General features: G+C 44.2%; 1 long non-coding RNA gene across 1 annotated transcript in view; it reads right to left on the minus strand.

The window, feature by feature from the left end:
• LOC132658655 (uncharacterized) overlaps positions 1–8,906 on the minus strand; it is an 81,825-nt gene extending 72,919 nt beyond the window's left edge. Inside the window, exon 1 of the long non-coding RNA XR_009598568.1 lies at positions 8,707–8,906. This is a non-coding gene — a long non-coding RNA (uncharacterized LOC132658655). The remainder of the gene's footprint in view (positions 1–8,706) is intronic.
• Positions 8,907–11,502: the final 2,596 nt, after the last annotated feature.

Raw genomic sequence — 11,502 nt, forward strand, 5'->3', positions numbered from 1 at the left:
AGGGAAGCCCAAGAACACTGCAGTGGGTAGCCATTCCCTTCTCTGGGGGATCTTCCCGAACCAAGGATCAAACCAGAGTCTCCTGCATTGCAGGCGGATTCTTTACCATCTGAGCCACCAGAAAAAGCCCAAAGATTCCAAGTCTCCTCTTTTGACTCCCCTTTCCCACCAAGAAGGAGCTCCAGGTTCTGAAATTCCCTGCTGAACTCTTGCAAATTCTCCCTTTACCAAAATAGGGAAGACTTCCATCTGTGGTCTCCTTCCCCATCCTGAGATGCTAACTCTATCCCACATTATGTTTATCCTTTTGTCTCTAGAATTAAAGGATTTTTTTTTCTATGAGTAGCAGTATGAGTAAGTAGGAAGCTTCTTGTTGTTAGAACAGGGACTGAGTAGGAGGTCAATAGGATCAATAACCTGGGTGTTTCTGTTGGAATGGCCTCAAAGGTTGACTGATTTACAAATGTTGATAAAATTGCTTCTCTGAGGAACTCTTGTGAGAATCAAATAAAAATAATGCCCGAAAAGCATTTTTCTGATTAAAAATAGGTGGCACACAGTGTATCAGACACCCAGAGTATATCATTTTTTAAAGCCCACTTCTCTATGCCACAAAATTATTCATCTAAGAATCACATAATAATCAGTAATAGTCACTACCCTCTTGACGTCTTGATGTGTTCTTTAGCTTTAAAATGAACAAAACAATACAGAAAGAAAAAGAAACGCCAGTGTTCAAAATATTGTTCAGATTCCGTAAAAATATTTCATGTATGAACTAAACTTGTCACTTACCAAAGATATTGCACCTCGAAATTCACACTCTGCTTCACTGTGTTCAATTTTTAACATAAACAAAACCTTCAAGCAGTCACATGGGGTAACAATTGAAGTAGTTCAAGTATGTGTCCTTATTTTTACAAGCACTGTACTACCATTCTTCACATATGCATAAACATACACATCACTTGTTAAAATATTTGTAAATGTTCTGTATATCACTTACTTCATTTAACACTATAGATTGGAGATTGTTTCATATCAGTATCTAGAGATCTACCTTTTTCTTGTTGATAATTGCTTACTATTCTACTAAATTGATACACCATTTTTTAAAGGAATATATTATATCACAGGGACTGGAGGCATGAATTGCATCCCAAAGAACAGTTCTAGATGCTTCTTTTGGTTCTAGATGGTTCTAGATCACTATGCATCTACTCTTGAACTGTGTAGCTGGGTAGGCATGTGTTGGGAGGCCAACGACATACCTCTGTGTGTGTGTGTGTATACTCAGTTTTTTGTGTGTTTGTGTGTGCTCGGTTGTGTCTTAATTCTTTGTGACCCCATAGACTGTAGCCCACCAGGCTCCTCTGTCCACGGGATTTCCCAGGCAAGAATACTGGAGTGGGTTGCCATTTCCTTCTCTAGGGGATCTTCCTGATGCAAGGATCCAACTCATATTTCTTGCATCTCCTGTTGTCAGCAGGCAGATTCTTTCCCACTACTCCATGACATACCTAGGAGGTGTCCAAAGTACTTTCCACAGAGAATACAGTGTTCATTAAAGGATAAGCAGTAAAAAAAATATGCTAAAAAGTTAACATATATTCTATTAAAATTCAACCGTAATTGTACAAGTTATTTAGAACTTAGAGAAACAAAATTATTTTTTGTAGGGAGGACTATTTTGTTACAGATACTGATTTTTTGTTAATGTAAGAAATTTTATTTTTTACTTTTATTGAAGTATAGTTTTACAATATTGTGTTCATTGGTGCTATATAACAAAGTGACTCAGTTTTATATATATATATATGCTATGCTATGCTAAGTCACTTCAGTCCTGTCCAACTCTGTGCGACCCCATAGACGGCAGCCCACCAGGTTCCCCAGTCCCTGGGATTCTCCAGGCAAGAACACTGGAGTGGGTTGCCATTTCTCTCCAATGCATGAAAGTGAAAGGTGAAAGTGAAGTTGCTCAGTCGTGTCCGACCCTCAGCGACCCCATGGACTGCAGCCTACCAGGCTCCTCTGTCCATGGGATTTTCCAGGCAAGAGCACTGGAGTCGGGTGCCATTGCCTTCTCTGAGATATATATATATATATGTATATATGTATATATACACACACACACACATTCTTTTTCATTATGGTTTATCACAGGACATTGGATATGGTCCACTGTGCTATACAGTATGGAGAAGGAAACGGCAACCCACTAAGTGACTTAGCAGCAGCAGCACCTATATAGTAAGACCTTGTTATTCGTCCATCTATAGATAACAGTTTGCCTCTGCTAATGGCAAACTCCCAGTCCTTCACTCCCAAACACCCTCCCCCTTGGTAGCCACAAATCTGTTCTCTATATTTGTGAGTATGCTTCTGTCTTTTACATACACTGATTTGTGTCCTATTTTAGATTCCACATATAAGGGATATCATATGATATTTGTCTTTCTCTGACTTACTTCACTCAGTATGATAATCTCTGGGTCCATCCATGTTGCTGCAAGTAGCATTATTTTAGTATATATCGCATCTTCTTTATCATAGAAAGTGTTTAAAATTGCCTGTGATAATAAAAAAATAGACTCGCTGGGTTTCATTCTGTTCTTTCATTTACTTAGTTACTTTTGGCTGTGTTGGGTCTTCGTTGCTGCACGCGGGCCTTCTCTAGTTGCACTACTCTTTATTGGGGTGTGCGGGCTTCTGATCGTGGTGACTTCTCTTGTTGTGGAGAACGGGCTCCAGGAGCATGGGCTGAGTTGCTCTGCAGCATGTGGGATCTTCCTGGACCAAGGCTGGAACTGGTATCCTTTGCATTGCCAGGTGGGTTCTTAACCACTGTACCACCAGAAAAGCCCCAATTTTATCCTCATTTTAAAATTCCCTACAGACAGTAAATCTTGTTTGGCCTGCTCTAGAGAGAAGGGAGCCCCACTCTCACTACTCTGCCTTAATACAACATTCCTAATGCCTAGATCCCTGGACCACACTCAACTTCTTATCTAAGATACAGAGTTCTGGCCCTGCACTCAAGCAAGCTTCTAGGTGAGGTCGCCAAAATGAATGATGGAGAGTTTTTCTGTGATAAATCACAATCTCCCCTCTGCTTCCTTCCCCTACTCTAGCACCACCCAATTAGTATACGGGTTATATATTCTAGAAGACAAAAGAGAAAATTAAGTCTCTATGTTTCAAAATCTTACCCCAGTATCTGGCACTGGAGTGCTTGCAACATGTCTATCACTGTGGTAAAAGCTTACTGGCCATCATCTCATTTAATCCTACAAACCCTGGAAAGTAGGTATAAAAATCATTAGCATTTGTTAAAACCTTTTAAGTAGAAATTTTATTGTATATCATTTACAGCTGTCGTCTCTAACCCAGTGGTGCTATTTGAGGGGAGAGGTAGGCAAGTGTCGAATGCCATTTTAAGAATCTGATGAAAGTTACAGATAGTCTCTGAAGGAAAATTCACATATCCAAAGAGAAAAAAATGTATCAGGTATATCGGAATGTTTATGGACTTCTTAAAGCTCATCCCTGGACTCAGGTTAAGAACCTCCACTTTTTTGTCTTTTTGGCCACTCCACATGCAGTATTTAAAGATTTTAGTTTCCCAACTAGGGATTGAACCCTGCAGTGGAAGCTCAGAGTCTTAACCACTGGACTGCCAGGGAAGTCCCAAGAACTTCCACTTTAAACAATGATAAACACAAGGAAAGCACTTCTGTTTTTAAGATGAAAGAGAAAACTTAAGGCTCAGAGAGGCAAAGTGAATAATCGCCCAGAGCCTCACAGCTAGTAAGGGGCAAAATCCTGGTTGGCAACCAGCTGGTTGAGCTCTGAATCTTCAGCCTAGGCCACTCAGGACCAGGGTGAAGGGTTAAATTCCGAACACTCGAGAATGAATATGTTTGTTTATCAAGTCTGTTGGATGTTCTGTCTTACATAAGAAAAACAGCGCTAAGCAACACAATACTAAGACTGGCAAAAAATTAAAAGGTGGGCTTCCAGTGCCCTCTGGGCACAACAGACCTGGAGAATGAAGGCAGGAGGAAGTGGGAGGAGTCAAGTGCCTCTTTCTCCTAATTGTTCAGAAGCTGAGTCTCACGAATGCCTCCTCCTCACACACATTTGTGGAGCACCTTGCTTGGACCAAGAACCACTCCAGATGTGCAGTACAAACTTCTTCCTTCATCCCCAGCGGGGCCACTCAAGGAAAGCACCACCGTCAGGAAACATTGGGATACATGTGGCCAAGGCTGGGTCTTAGAGGACCAGCATTCTATGCGGAAAATTTTACAAGTCCAGCTGTTTCTACAAGCTGGGGAGACAAGAAGGAACTCTATCCAATGACATACTTCCTTCTTGAGAATTAATTAGTTTTCCATCAAGAATACACTTGGCCTGGGGGTTGGCCGACCTCTCATTTGCAACGGTGGCCTGGGGATTTTACGTCAGGCTGTTGGTCCTGACCTAATACTTTTTTATTTCCTCAGCTGCTTTCATCCCAAAGTACAGCCACTTCCAGAAAGACTGGCAGCATCCCAAGAACAAAGTCATAAGTTTCTAAGATTCTCTGGTGATTCAAGCAGGCAAATGTTCTCAGACCATCACCGTGACCACGGTTTCCGTTATTCCCTGGAATACTCCAGTGACTGGAACCTTGAGCTTCGAGACATCAGACCTCCTCCTCCTGAAATCAGTTCCAAGTTGGCCTCCTCCCACATCCTTTATGACCAGATCTATGTGTGGAAAGAAAGTGTGTTAGTCACTCAGTCGTGTCTGACTCTTTACGACCCCATGGACTGTAGCCCGCCAGGCTCCTCTCTCTGTCCATGGAATTCTCCGGGCAAGAATACTGGAGTGAGTTGCCATTCCCTCCTCCAGGGGATGTCCCTGAATCGGGTATCGAACCTGGGTCTCCTGCACTGCTGATGGATTCTTTACCGTTTGAGCAACCAGGGAAGCCCAAGTTATATAGAAAGCCAAGACTATTACCTGGATAAAAGAAGCCCAAGATACTGGAAGGCTGAGATCTTAAAGGAATTCTTGGGGGTGTTTTTTTGCTTCTCCCTCAGATGATTCATGTGAGTGCCATGATTCTCCTTTCTCCCTTGTATAGGCCCAGGCTGGGCTGCTGAGAGGTATTTCATGCCCCATCTCCTCAGAATTCCTCATGGACCCCTGAGCCCCATGAAGGAAATTCCAGGAACAGGAGAAAAGGCATATCCTGCCTTCAGTGTTCCCCAACTTCTGTCCCCCTCCCAGCTGTGTGGGGACTGCCCCTCCTTTGTTCAGTCCCTGAGTTTCCCTTTCGGCAGAATCAGCTCTTTCTTGTCCAGATCCCTCGGTTGGAAACTACCTATTGCTTCCATGAGCCAAGGAAAAAGCCTTCCTCCATCCTTCTTCTGGGACATCCATGGAGCCTGCTGTGTCTGGTGGCCCTACAGCTTGTCAGAGATGGTCCATGGGATGTCTCCTTACCATGCTGCTGGGAATCTTGATCCTTTGGCGAGACTGCTCTCTGCTCACAGGCTATTGCTACCAGGGGGCTTCCTGAGGAAACTGAAGTTCAGCGTGGAAACAGCTCACCAGGGCCGCTCAGGCAAGTGTGGTGGAAAATCCAGCCTTGTGCCATCATGTCTCTCGGGCAAGGTTGGTCCTCACTTTAATCCACTATTAGATATGGCAGAGGTCGACTTCTACCTGAAGCCTTTGATGGCCCCCAGAGTACCTCTCAAAGTCCGCCTACTCCTGATTCCTGACTCCATCTCTTCTTTCGTTTTGTCAGTGGTTCCTTCTCTTTCCACAGTATTCTTTCTATATTGAAATCACCCAACAGTTGGTAAGACTCACTGAGTCTTAGTATAACACAGCCAAGCAAAGCTCTACGAAGCCTCGTTTTTGCCTCCCGGTATCCCCTTTGCCCTTCCAGCCCCTTCACGTCTCCCACATGCCTCCAAGATGGCTTAGGGCCCCCCAGAACAGAATACAGAAGCCACTCACTACAAGTGGCCATTGAGCGCTTAAAACACAGCTGGTCCCAAGTGAGATGCGCTGAAAATATAAAAACCACACCATATACCAAAGCTTAGCATGAAAAACAAGACTGTAAAAACTCTCTTGGTAATAAGTTTTATAATGATTACTCGTGAAAATGACAGCATTTGAATATATAGGGTTCAATGAAACATATAACTAAAAGGAATGTCACCAAATTGCTTTGGCATTTTCTTTATAGGTGGCTACTAGGAAATTTGAAATGACGTATACGGTTTGCATTATATTTCTATTGGACAGCGATGCTTTAGAAAAAGGTTAGTTTTAGTCCAGGAGAATCAGGCAATCATTCTTCATTCACCAAAAATTCGTTAAGCACACATCCATTAAGTACATGAAAAATAAAAGCTAACTGTGCTTATGGCTATCAGGAGAGGTACACATTTAATAGGACAGGTTCCCGCTCACCCAGGGGTCATGTTGTCAGGGAACTATAAGCTCCTACAAATCTCTGGGTTCCAAAACAGAGCCAAAGGATGGCTTTATTGAAGGCCAAAGCACACATGTTTAGGATATATTGGAAGAGGCAGAAAGGGACTCAGCTTTCTCACAGAGGAGGATGAGTCTTTAGGAGATTAGATCTGGTTCTCAAAAGAAAATCAAAATAACTAGCTTTTTTAATGTAATGAAAACAAGTATATTTTCCAAAACAAAAACTTGCATTGACAAGACCTGCATTATTTTACATTTTTTCCCCAAATTTCTTAAATTTCTAGTGTGATAAAAGTCAGCTGTGTCTCACATCTACTTTTTTTTTTTTTTTCATTTGGACTTGGACAACCAACTTATGGTTTCCAAACAGGATATGTGGTAGTTGCTGTTGTTATTTAGTCTCTCAGTCATATCCGACTCCTTGTGACCCCATGGACTGCACCCACCAGGTCCTTCTGTCCATGGAATTCTCCAGGCAAGAATACTGGAGTTGGTTGCCATTTCCTTCTCCAGGGGCTCTTCCCAACCCAGAGATCGAACCTGCATCCCCATATTGGCAGGCAGATTCTTAACTACTGAGCCACGGGGTGGTGTTGGGGGGAAAGGGAGGAGGGGGTAAATTAGGAGTTTGAGACTAACATATACACACTACTTTATATAAAATAGATAAACAACAGGGACCTGCTGATTAGCACAGGGCAATCTACTCAATATTCTGTAATAACCTACATGGGAAAAGAATCTGAAAAAGATGTATATATATACATACATAGATCTGAATCACTTTGCTGGACACCTGAAGCTAGCATAACATTGTAAATCAGCTATACTCCAATATACAATAAAAAAATCAAATTTGAAAAAAACATAATAACTAGCTTTTAAAAGAGAGAGACCGGTTTTCTCTCAGATTACTGCTTGAACATCCATGTCCCAGGGCTGATGGGGCAGCTTTACCACGTCAAGGACCCAGGCACCTTCCATCTTGTTGCTCTGCCAGGATATGGGGTCCTAATACCAAGTTCACATTCCTGCCAGCAAGAAGGGTGGGAAGGAGCCAGTTACTGGTCCCGTGGCCACACCGAGCTTCAGGAAGTCTGGGAAGTGTTGCATGCTTCGCCATGTGCCCAGTTCAACTCCAGAGACTCTGTGACCACCAGAATCAGAGGAGAATGGATCCTGCAGTATAGCTTGCATTCTCTGAAACAGAGGGATTATCTGAGCAGCACCTGGGCAGATGGATAGAACTGAGAGGTGGAGAAGAGAGATGCTAGGCTGACAGAACTGTGTTAACCAAGACACCACAGTGTGAAGGCGGCTGACAAGTTTCAGGGGTGCTTGAGTGAGACATGAAGGCAGTTCTGGGTCCTGGGATGGAGAATCAGGGCTCTCTTCTGTGTCCTCCCCACAGCCAGAAGCACTCTTTAGTTTCCCGAGTTAATTTTCTAGAGAAGCTAGATGTTCTTATAAAAACTCCAGGAGCATCCTTCATCCAGATGGGGAGCAAAGCAGAAGTTAGGGAGCCACAGAGCAACAGACCTTGTTGAGCCTGGGAGGCAAGGGCCCCACGGGACTGGAGGAAGGACCTCAACTGAAAGCACCAGCAAAGTCAACCCAGTTAGGAAAAGCCTGGATAGGCATAAAGGTCATGGATTCCTAGGTCACTGGCTCCCTGAGCTTGGTAAAGTCAGACCCTGAATCTCCCTAATAAACCTGACATTGACCATTTGCACAGGTGTCACGCGTACCTCCCATATGTTTTGGTTTATGTGACTGTGTCCTCTCACCAGGATATGCACTTGTCCATAAGGGCAAGTGCAGTACTTCTAGCACATAGAACACAGAAGGTAATCAACAAATACTTGTTAGGTGAATGGAGGAAGGAATGAATTGATAAATGAGCATATGCACAAAGGAGTGAATGGTCATCACCTACACTAAAGCAATTCTGTAACACCCAAGAAGATATCTCAGAAGGTGATGCTCTCCTGACAACTTGCTACAAAAAGCAACTTCCCACTAAGGAAGTCCCACTCCACACTCCTAATGCAGGCGGTCCAGGTTCAATCCCTGGTCAGGGAACTAGATCCCACATTCTGCAATGAAGATCTGGTGCAGCCAAATAAATAAATCAACAGTGTTTTTTTAAAAAAAAGGAGTGAGAGAGATCACGGTAATCATAACTGCTGCTTGATAACTTACCGTTTGTCCATGTTTTTCTTAGTCATTTCAGCAGCCCTCTGAGAAAGGCATTCTTTCCATTGACAAATGAAAACACTGAGACTCAGCAAAATCCTGGGTGGAAGATACAAAGCAAGGATTCAAACTTGGGTCTTCCTCAGCTGCTGACATGGCATCCTAGAGACTCTGGATTGATTTCTCAACTTATGACAAACCCACCCCAGAAGTCCCAGCTGATGTGGTCATCCGTAGAACCGCCTAACGAAAAGAGCTGACATTGACCGAGACCTCCCTAGGTGCCAGGCACCTACATACCATAAATGCTTTCTACACATCATCTCCTTTCACCTTCAAACAATATCCTGAAGTCGAGACTATTATTTAGTTCCATTTGGGGAGTTAGTAGATTTCTGAAACTGCCTTTGCTTTTCCTCTGGGAGCCAAGTCACTGAACCACTGAACAGGAATGGAGTAATCCTGGTATTTGGAGCTAGTGAGTGACTGTGTCAAAGTATGTTTGAGCAGCTGGAAAAAAGTGCTAGTAGGATCACATGCCCCAGCCAAGGAAAAGCTCTTGTGGTTGGTAAATAATGCAGGATCTTCACAGAGGTTTCCAGACTGAGAGGGAGATTTAATTTCACCTTATGCATTTTGCTTATCTGAACAAAAAAACTTTTTTTCAGCACAGAGTGCTCCAATCAGAGCATCATGGCTTACATGTTATACTGACATCTGGAACTATTTAGTAACACTACAAACAAACAGTTAAGGAGTTGGCCCAGATCATCAAATACAGATTTGACTCTAACCCAGACTCTCAGCAGCACCCATCAAGAGTGAACAAACGTGAAGTTCCTTCCCGACCTGATCTTCTGTAGCAGAAACAAACATGGCTGTTTCTGGTACTCAGGCCTGGAAGAGACTGGAGGATCCTGGTCTCTGGTATATTGTCCACTGGCAGGCTCAGTGGAATTCAGCAGAAACCAGGCCACAGGACTGGATGAGACAGGACAGTGGTCTAGACATGCTGGCAGAAGTTCAGGCCAGGGTTCAAAGGCAAATGGTAGACGGATGTGGTGGTCAGCAGAGGTCAGGACTGAGTGGGCATTATTGGGCACTAGGCTTGAGGGTTCAGTGCCAAGCCATAAAAGGACCCAGCAGAAGCTTAGGAGCTGGCAGATCAGAAGCACACCAGAGACACAGCAGAACACAGCCAGGATATGGGCTAGAAATAGGCAGTGTTAGTGTCAGGGTGCTTCTTTCTCACACGTGCTGATGGCGTAGGAGTGGACAGAACCACCAATTCAGGTTTCTGGGGTGGACGCTGCCCACACACACACACACACACACACACACACAGGCTTCCCAGGTGGCATTAATGGTAAAGAACCCGCCTGTCAATGCAGGAAATGGAAGAGATGCAGGTTCGATCCTGGCTTCCCCGGTGGCTTAGACAGTAAAAAATCTGCCTGCAATGCGGAAGACCCAGGTTTGATTTCTGGGTCAGGAAGATTCCCTGGAGGAGGAAATGGCAACCCACTCCAGTATTCTTGCCTGGAAAATTCCATGGACAGAGGAACCTGGCAGGCTGCAGTCCATGGAGTCGAAAATGACTAAGCAACTAACACACACACATCCCTGGGTGGGGAAGATCCCCTGGAGGAGAGCAGAGCAACCCAGTCCAGTATCCTTGCCACAGTCTACAGGGCCTTCTTCCCCACTGAGCAGGACCAGCCCCTCCCCTCTATTTCTAAAACCAGTCCCTCTTGCCTCTAGAGCCCCAAGCTTTATTCCAAGCACTGTTTTGCCCCCCTCACCAGTTCACCTGCTGTGCCTTTCCTGTTATTTCCACAGTGAGTGGGGATTTCATAGTCTTTAGAACACTCCTGTTGTCCCACATCACCAAACTGTTCCATCAAACAACACGCCCATGCAAATGAAGTACAAAGCCCCCTCTTCCTCCACGCTGCCAGTCCTCAGCCCCACCCTAAGGCAGCCTTCACTGGCACTTGCTGTTTATCTTCATAGGAAGCATGTTGGGATCTCCAGATATATACCTGAGCATGTCCATTAACCACAAAACTAAACTCATACTCTTCCCCAGGCTTACTTTCCCCCCCTATTTATTCCTGACACTGTGATGAGCATCGTTGTCCATTTAAAACTAGAAACCCAGGGGCCACCCTAGACTCTTTCCTCATTTTCCCCCTCTATCCAAACAAACACCAGGTCCAGTGATTTCTTTTTTAATTTTAAAAACATCTCAGGCTATGCCTTCCTACCTATCCGCTTCTCCCACCTCTCAAATAATTATTACAAAGCCTCCAAGTTGGATTTCTGCCCTCTAAAGTTTCCAGAATAATCTTCCTAAAATGAGGATTAGCTTGTCAGCTGCTTCTCCTTGGAAGCCTTTGTTGACTTCCCGTGAGTAATGGATGATCTTCTTTCCTCAAGAGAAATTCAGGGCCCTGAGAACATAGACCCCACCACCTCCCCCAGCCTCTCCACCACCGCCACCCCCACACAACTCCTGGCTTTAATCTCCAGATCAAAGGGATCTAACCAAGGTCTGTGAACGGGTTGTAAAGTCCATGAACTACTGAGATCATAGGCAAAATGTCAGCCATATGTATGCTTTCTAGAGGGACTTGCAATCATTCTCAAATGGTCCTCAGGGTCCGTGACTCAAACACAAGTTAGGAACAACGGCCCCTCCCTTGGCATTCTTTCATACACCAGACCATACACACCTCACACCTGGCTTGTCAGAAGTGTTCAAACACATGTGACCAGGACCTATGGTAAGAAACATGATAT

The sequence above is a fragment of the Ovis aries genome, chromosome 25 (genome assembly GCF_016772045.2).
Source record: "Ovis aries strain OAR_USU_Benz2616 breed Rambouillet chromosome 25, ARS-UI_Ramb_v3.0, whole genome shotgun sequence".
Classification (NCBI taxonomy): domain Eukaryota; kingdom Metazoa; phylum Chordata; class Mammalia; order Artiodactyla; family Bovidae; genus Ovis; species Ovis aries.